This window comes from Jaculus jaculus, chromosome 13, assembly GCF_020740685.1.
Source record: "Jaculus jaculus isolate mJacJac1 chromosome 13, mJacJac1.mat.Y.cur, whole genome shotgun sequence".
Taxonomy (NCBI): Eukaryota; Metazoa; Chordata; class Mammalia; order Rodentia; family Dipodidae; genus Jaculus; species Jaculus jaculus.
In genome coordinates, this window is record NC_059114.1 from 56,309,310 (window position 1) to 56,318,145 (window position 8,836).

Below are 8,836 nucleotides of genomic sequence, written 5' to 3' on the forward strand. Positions count from 1 at the left end.
TTTTGCTACATATTATGACACTATACTGTGTTAGGCATGTGAAAAATAGATTGCACTTTGGGCAGCTATATTGAGGTTGTATAGTATAATTGAATTTTTCCCCACTGAACACACAACACTGCACATATTCTAGGAGGGATTAATGCACACTGATGTTGTCTTGAGGAATCCACTTTCCCTCAGGGTCAGTTTTCCAGATACAGCTCAGACTTACTTTCTTAGAGACCTTTCAAATGGAGCCAAGGAAGGGAAATGATATTCAACTTTGTAATTTTTTTTTATCTCTGCATTTGAGTTTTCTGGATTTTGGTTGTTTGAATCACAACCTTACTACCTGTTCTATGTAGATTTACAAAAAAATCACTCACTGTTTCTGTATTCAAGAGTTCGATTTCACATTTAGGTGAAAAGAATATTATGTGAAGAAAATTAGTCCTTTCCCTTATCAATATACATTTACAGTTTAAAGTGAGGACATTCCTTATGAACACTATATCTTCAATTCCAACTCTTTCTATGGAATTATAAAACTTCTTTTATAAGTCTTTTCTTCTCTTTTCAAATACTGTCGTCTTTGGCACATTTTGGCATCTGTTGATTCAAATCAGCTCTTCTCATGCCTTAATGGAAGAAGATATCCTGGGATATCAATGAATGGCTCTTCTTGAAAGTAATCACTTCTGGCTCTTTGGATAATAGTGAAAAATGCTGGGAAGCTTCCATATTTTAAGGAAGGTATACTTTTTTCCATTAAGATATGAAATCAAGTACACTTTCATCATTTTGAAATATTACTTCTATTTTAGAAGAGAGATGTAGAAAAAAGCCCTTGTCACATGGAAAAGCATGTCTGGAATCTGCAGTCTCAGTCACAAGTAAAGTTTATCACATATTATTTTTATCAGTTAATTAGTGGCATTTAATTATGGAAAATAGAAACATTAGTACAGTAGTGAAGATGACATGAAACTGTTATTGTGATAAAAAAAAAAACAGCTCCTGGGTATGACAAACTCAACACATGCTATTCATTCATATTGATGATTTCACTATTAGAATGTCATATTATTTTTGCTCATATTATTAATCAAATTACTCAAGATTTCCAAAATTGGAAATGTCACATGATTCAACATGATATTAACTAAGAAACTATCATGCCCAGGAACTTATTTTGAAGGGGTATTCTGGAATCCTTTGATGAGTTTTCAATTTTCCTGATATAATGAGGAAAGTAGAAAGGTAATGTTACTAGAGGGGAACATGAAAAAAAAATTATTTGTGATGAGTACAGTAGTCCATGTCACAAAGACTGTTATGTTAAATATTAAGTTGAAAATATGGCTCTTATAATTTAAAAATTGAATCCAGGCATGGTGGTGCACACCTCTAATCCTAACATTAGGGAGGTAGAGGTAGGAGGATCACCATGAACACAAGGCCACCCTGAGACTACACAATGAATTCCAGGTCAGCCTGGGATAGAAAAAAGACCTCAAAAAACAAAAAGGGGGAAAAAAATATATGTACATAATTTCTTTAGTTTTGAGATTGTTATAACAAAAGCACCATGGAAATTCTTATTTTATACTTATCTTTAAGGGTTACACATATTTCATGATCTTAAATATTATTTGTTAATATTGACAAAGTTCCTAAATATTAATGGAAGCTTTCTTTCTGTTTGAAGAAAGAGTCTCTCGGTATAATCCATATTGTCCTGAACTACAGTTTGCTTTAATGTAATATATTTCCCATTGATTCATGCGTTTGTTGGTGCTGTTTTGGAAGGTTATAGGAATATGTGTGTGTGTGTGTGTGTGTGTGTGTGTGTGTGTGTGTGTGTGCATGTATGTTTATATAATTAAGTAGGAACTGTACCATCATTTTCTCCCTTCCTGTCCCCATTCTGCTGGAGGTCTTCTTCAGTGGGATTGCTGGTATTCCCCTTGGGGCTATATGAGATGTGACAGCATTGGTCAGTCATTGTAAGGTGGTAGGCATGGATGCCTTTGGGCATTTTCTTCCACTCTGTGGCTCTTAAAATCATTCTGAGCTTCTCCTTTAGCAGTGTGCTCTCATCAGTTTCTGGATTTTTGCTTTGGTATGTTTGGAGGTTCTCAGTATATGTCTCCATGACCCTAGCACTGGTTGTAAGGCTTGACATGCAAGCAGCACTCTTGGTCATGGTGCCAAATTTCTCTGTGTTTTCACCTGGGCACTAGATGATGTGCAAGACATGGTTTATCTCCTCTACTCTTGCTGCCTTCTAAAAAAAAAAAAAAAAAAAAAAAAAAAAAAAAAAAAAAAAAACCTGACACTCCAACAGAGAATCAGGTCAGCATAAGCTCAAAGGGATGAGCATTGTTAATTAAGAGAGATTTTGATGGTTATAACCTCTCTTTTGGCTGAACACTAGTGGGAGATCCTAACTGGGATCCATGACATTGGATTCCATATAATTCTGACTCAGTTTCCAGTTCCAGCTATGGGTTCCTTTCTACTGAGAAGATCTTTTAGCAAACCTGAGAGTCATTGGTTACCCACCTAGATGGGGTGCCACTATTGTACAGATTGTTCATCTTGTCAGGCTGGTTGCTTATGTATGGCAGTGCCCCCTGTTATCACAAAAGTTTATTGGCCAATTTCCCCTAACAGCTCAGGTAATGTTTTCCACAATACACACAGGCCACCTGGGAACTGACCTCTTTCTAAATTCTAGCTGTATATCTCATTGTTCTTTGTTGGCACCATGTGGTGTCTGCAGCAAAAGTGTCTTTAACCTCAGGAGAATAATCAAGTGCTTTCTCAAAAGGTTGTCTTATTTTGGGGACCTCATAGGTCTCTCAGCTCAACAGCTCAATATGGGTTCTAAACTATTCCTGGTAGTAGGAGTTACATACCAGGGGCAAATGTTTTATGGTTAGACTTCATTCTTTATCCAACACTCTCTAGGGTACTTCTTACCAGAAAATCCTTGCATGCTCCTGTTGTGAGTTGTGACATTTATTCTGCTATTCAGGAGAAACACTTCTATGGAATGAATTCATTTTCGATTTAGTTTTGTGTACATCTCCCCCACAGCCTTCTATTCCCCTACCCTGAAAAATTTCCATCCCTGTTATCTGTCCCTTGAGTTGACTGTCAGGTATGCCTGCAACTCAAGATGTTCCATGTTAGGAACCACAGGTAAGGAAGAACATGTGGCATTTGTTTTTCTGTGTTAGTGTGAGTTCAATTACTATAATCTATTCCAAGTCCATTTATTTTCCCACAAATTTTATTACACCATTTTTCCTTACTGATGAGTAGAATTCAATTTGTATATGTACCACATTTTCATTATCCAATTATCAAAAGATGGCCATCTGGGTTGATTCAAGTTCTTTGTTATTGTGAAGTAAGGAGCAATAAATATAGTTGAATAAATATCTTGGAAGTGAAAAACGGAGCCTTTAGGGTATAAGAATCCCTGGGTCAGTTGGTAGCCATATTTTCATCTTTGTCAGGAGTCTACATATTGATTTTCATGAAGGTTGAACAAGTTTGCACTCCCACCAGCAGTGAATGAAGTTTTCTCTTTCCTTATATCCTTGTCAACATTTACTGGCTTTTTTAATGATAGAAAACCTACCTGGAGTAAGTGCAATCTCATAGTTGTTTTAATTTGCATTTCCCTGATGGTTAAGAATGTTCATCCTTGTGCTAGTACCCAGTTCACCAAGAAAACAGCACCCTTGCTTGTTTTACCAATTATTCTTAGTTGCAGCTGGGGCCCTTTTGAGGTATGATGGGGTGGTTCTCTCCTTAGGATCTGCATCTATCTGAAAAAGAGAAGCAGATTCTCCAACAGAGAATAAAGTTAGCACCAAACAAATGAAGGAGATAGACACAGAAAACAATCAACTCCTACCAAATCAGATATCTAGAGACACAGAAGCTCCCAATACCTCATCACTGAAGCAGACCCAAAATGAACCCAACACGGCTCATGGAAATTTTGCAGGAGAGGGAGTGGAAAGAATGTCAGAGCCACACCTTGGGTCATGATACACAGAGACATTTCTCCTACCCATAACTATGGGCTAACTCCACAATGCATGATCCATATAACTCAACAAGAAGGGTCCAGGCGGAAGGGGTAGGACATGAATGAGCCTAACAATGGTACCAACTTGACTGTATTCACCGAGTACAAAATTGATAACTATATGTTTTCATGCATACCTTCTTAGTTGTTATAAGAAGGAAAAGTGGGAAATGAATGCTTGCCAGGTAATGCTTTCCATTTTTCTACAGTGGCCATTCATAATTAGTTTGAATACCTTAGCTTATGAGCTGGCAAGTACACTTCTGGACTGTATTCTTCCATATTTTTTTTTTAAGTTTGGGCTCAAAATAACACAGCAAATATCACAAAATGACAAGAAATTATTCAGACAAAATCTACTATTCTAGGATTACAAAAAAGCAAAGGAGGCAAGAGTATAAATAAAATCAACTCAAAATAAATTTCTATGTAATTATCTAGAATTTTGCAAAGCATTCTAGCATTCATCCATGAAGAATAAGGCGTATAAGTCTAAAACTGATTAAAATAGTTATTATCTATTTATTCAACATTTACATGTAAGCAGCTTCAGCCTTTTGTCCTGCTCCATTTAAAAAAAATACTTTATTTTATTGTACTTATTTAGAGAGAAAAAGAGGGATAGAGAGAGAGAGAGAGAGAGAGAGAGAGAGAGAGAGAGAAAGAGAGAGAGAGAGAGAACCTCAGGGCCTCCAGCCACTGCAAACAAACTCCCAGATGCATGTGTCACCTTGTGCATCTGGCTTATATGGATTAAGAGGAATCAAACCATAAATCCTTAACCATTAAGCCATCTCTCCTGCCATTTTTTTTTTTCTTCTAGATTTGGTCTCACTGTAGTCCATGGAGACCTGGAATTCAATATGTAGTCTCAGAATGGCCTCAAACTCACTGTAATTCTCACACCTCAGCCCTCAGAATCCCAGAATTAAAGGCATACTCAGCACCACACAGCCCCAGTACCCTCTTTTTGGCCTTCAGCTTCTAACTCTATATCTTTTTTATGAGCAAGGGAGAGCATATGTGTACATGAGAGAGGGAGAGAGGCGGGGGGAGAGAATTGGCATGCCAGGTCCTCCTGCCTCTGCAATCAAACTCCAGATATGTGTGCCACCTTATGCACATGTATGACCTTACACATGTGTTTCTTTGTGAATCTGGTTTACATGAGATCTGGAGAGTCACACATGGGTCCTTAGGCTTTACAGGCCAGCACCTTAACTGCTAAGCCATCTTTCCTGCTCCCTAACTCTGTATCTTATGACCCTCATTTTCTCAGTCAAATTTTATAATAAAAAAAGGTTATAATACTCTCCTAAATATTCATGGCTCCATATTACAGAAATTCTTACAGTGAAGTTGTGTTTTCCTATCAGAGTTTAAATGTACATTTGTTGGGTGTTCACTAGGTGAAAAATTTATACAGATATAAAATGCAGGGAATTATGTTGTGAAAGCTAAGCTTGAGTTGATCATTGAAGCATGTTTTCTCAACCTACAATTTTAAAGTGCTTTTGTTGTTGAAAGTGTGGGATAACATACCTTAGGAGAAATTTGGACAACTACTATTTATGAAAAAGTACATATCTGTTATTTTGAAACTTGCTTAATGAAAATTAAATAAGTACACAAACTGTAGATTGTTCTGCATAATTCGTTACCAAATAAAAATATAATCAAATTACACAGATATTAACTAGGGGCTGGGCAACCTTCATTCCTATCTCCTCACTACAAGGACAAGAAGGACTCAGCTTTCTGTTCACTTGGTACATAAATCAATCCGTTTTATGAAGGATTTTTTTTTTTTTAACCGTAAAAGGCCTATTTCTATGCTTCAATAAATGGTTTGGGGATTACCTAACACGTTGGATTATCTGCACCATTAGTGAGGATAATAAAGCACTGACTGCATTCCGCAGTGAAATAGCACGGTCTATTACGCTCATGAATAGTGTAGGAATGAGGCATCGGAAAGAGTTGTCTTGTTGCATTTATGTACAATGGTTTAATTGTCTGCAGTCTACATGATAGGGCTTTTTGGTTGTTCACAATTGATGGTATATCCATCATTTTTTCAATTATCAGTTTGAAAATTATTAAAATTGAACATAGGGAATAATTATGTAGCTGTATTCTCAAAAAGGACATAATTTCTAGTCTTTAAAATAATGTGCAGTCATTTCATAAATACCTCGCTTTGAATTTCTGTTTCATTGTTCTTGGAAAGCATTAATTGTCACTTCTGCCTAGTTACCTTTGCAATGGCATTGAGAAAAAATATTTTAAAAAGTTAATACTTTTCAGGAAATGTATGTTAAGTAATGTAAAGGAAACCAATCTCAGAAGTTTAAAGTGTTCGTAGATATTTTCCCTATAAAAAGTCCAAACATTTCTGCCTATGGAATTCATAAATCTTTAAATGAGTTTTTACCACTAACCATTACCACATGTCTGGGACTTGAATATCCCTATCAAACTTATTGTAAGGATAACATTCTTTTGCGTTCCTCTCCAAAGCTACTTTTTGTTATTTTTCCATGGTCTGTGGATCAGAGTGATCTTGGAGAAAGCAGCATTCTTCAGTCACTAACTCAGCCATGAATTTTCATAGGCATTTAGTGTACAATATCTGACATGAATCATATTGCTCTTTCCAGTTTTGAAGTTTTAAAAATAACTGTTCAAAAGTAAGCAACACAACTTTTCAGAATATTAGTCTTCTATGAAACAACCCAAATTCAAGATAATTTTGGATTGTAATCTTCACCACAATATTTAATCACAATAGTAATGTTTACTTAGAAAGTGAACATGGCATTTATTTACATTCATTTGTTAAAGCACAACTAATTATAATATGATAGTATTGCCACTAAAGAAATTGAATAATAGAGATGGATCATAAGCGGAAACTTCCAATTATTTTATTCTGGTGTTCAGCTTTTTTTTTTTTTTTTTTGTAGTCCGCTTAAATATAATGGAAGAATTCTTGACATGCGAAAAAAAATAGCATAAAATCTCTCTCAGTGAACTTACATTTGAATGTAAAAGACAAATAATAGATGTTTAACAGTAGGGTGTGAAATATTACAAAGGTAAATAAATATCAAGCCAGACAGGGAGAATAGTTCAGACAATGTGCTCCTGGGGCCAACTCCAAAAACCTGTCATTCAAGTGAATCTGGATCCTTCTGACTGCAGTGGCAGCTGAGGAGAGGGAAACTGGAAGACCCTCAGGTAGATATAAGCAAACATATTAAAGACAGAGAGTGCTCACTTTGGCAACACATATACTAAACTTGGAATGATACAGAAAAGATTAGGATGGCCCCTGCACAAGGATGACATGCAGGTTCATGAAGCGTTCCATATTAAAATATATATATATAGAGAGAGAGATTACTGGGTGCAGTCAAATGACTGTACATTAGAAAAGACTTCATACAGAGGTAGGGCTCAAATCATAGTGGTCACAACATCTCTACTTTATTATGTTGAATTTTAAAAGCTGATGATGTGTTTGCATATGTTGCTCCTATTCACCTTAGGGGAACCAACATTAAGAACCTGGACTGGAGACCTTAATTTCAATCCAGATTAGAAATAACAACAACCTACACTGTGACAATGCCAGAAACAGGAGAAGGGTGACTTATCTGAAATATATTTCAGACCCATACCTGTGGATCCTACTTTTCTTCCATATTATGGGCTAAGGAGGTTTAGGAAAGGATGAGAGAATTCACAGTTCTACTTTGATTATGTTAAATTTGATTTGCCTCTTATATGTTCAGAAAGGGACCTGCAAGGAAACAGTTAAATTTAAAATTTAATATCACAGTAGAGATCATGGACAGACATATACATTTAAAGCAAATATTAATCAGGCTTAATTCTCAGTGGTACTTCTGACATTTGAGGGAGTCAAGGTAGCTATAAAGAATAACAAAAAAAAGTTCTGTCATACATGAATATAATTAAAGGCATCCTAATGAACTTGAATTCAAATAGTAACATAAAAGTGTGCTGATGTTTGACTTAACATCTTTTGATAGCATAATATGAGTCCTCCCCCTTATTTTGCAAATGGTAATTCTCAAAGGACTTTCTAAGTCTTACTATATGGCAAAACATCCAAATTTTATTTTAAATCAGGACACTTTACAGATAGCTAGGTAGGTACATATATTTATTTGTTTTTTATATGGTAGTAGGTAGTATATGTAGTAGATAAGAACATTACCCAGTACATGTTCAAGCAATCTCTTAAAACTATAATTCTGATGATAATTTATGTGATACCTGTCTAATTATTGTTCCTAAAATATCATATTTTTATTCCCCTTTAAGGATGAGTTTACTTTCTACAATTTTGGGTATGCGATTGTCTTCTTACCCCTAATTTTCAGAAAAGACATCTTGAGGCAGTTGGAATACTCCTTTCATCCATCTGAGCACTTGAAATTACATCTCCCATTTGGAGAAAAGCCAGTTTCTTCCAACATCAAGGAAGCTTCCCCTGGCATCTTTAAGCCTTAAATAAGCCCTTTCCTCCCATAAAATGCTTTTGGTTGGGTATTTTTTCTAGCAACAAAAAAGTAACTGCAACAGTAAAATCAGTACTATGAGTAGGGTTATTGCTGCAATGAATCTGACCATGTGTGTTTTGGTCATTTGGACTGTTTTTGTTGTTGTTGTTGTTTTGTTTGTTTGTTTTGAAGGAGTGTGGAAGAATTTGTAACT

General features: G+C 35.7%; 1 non-coding gene across 1 annotated transcript; it reads left to right on the top strand.

Moving 5' to 3' along the window:
- The first annotated feature begins 7,362 nt into the window (after positions 1-7,362).
- LOC123454296 lies at positions 7,363-7,469 on the top strand. The gene has a single exon (XR_006633281.1). It is a non-coding gene; the product is annotated as a U6 spliceosomal RNA (small nuclear RNA).
- The last annotated feature ends 1,367 nt before the right edge of the window (positions 7,470-8,836 follow it).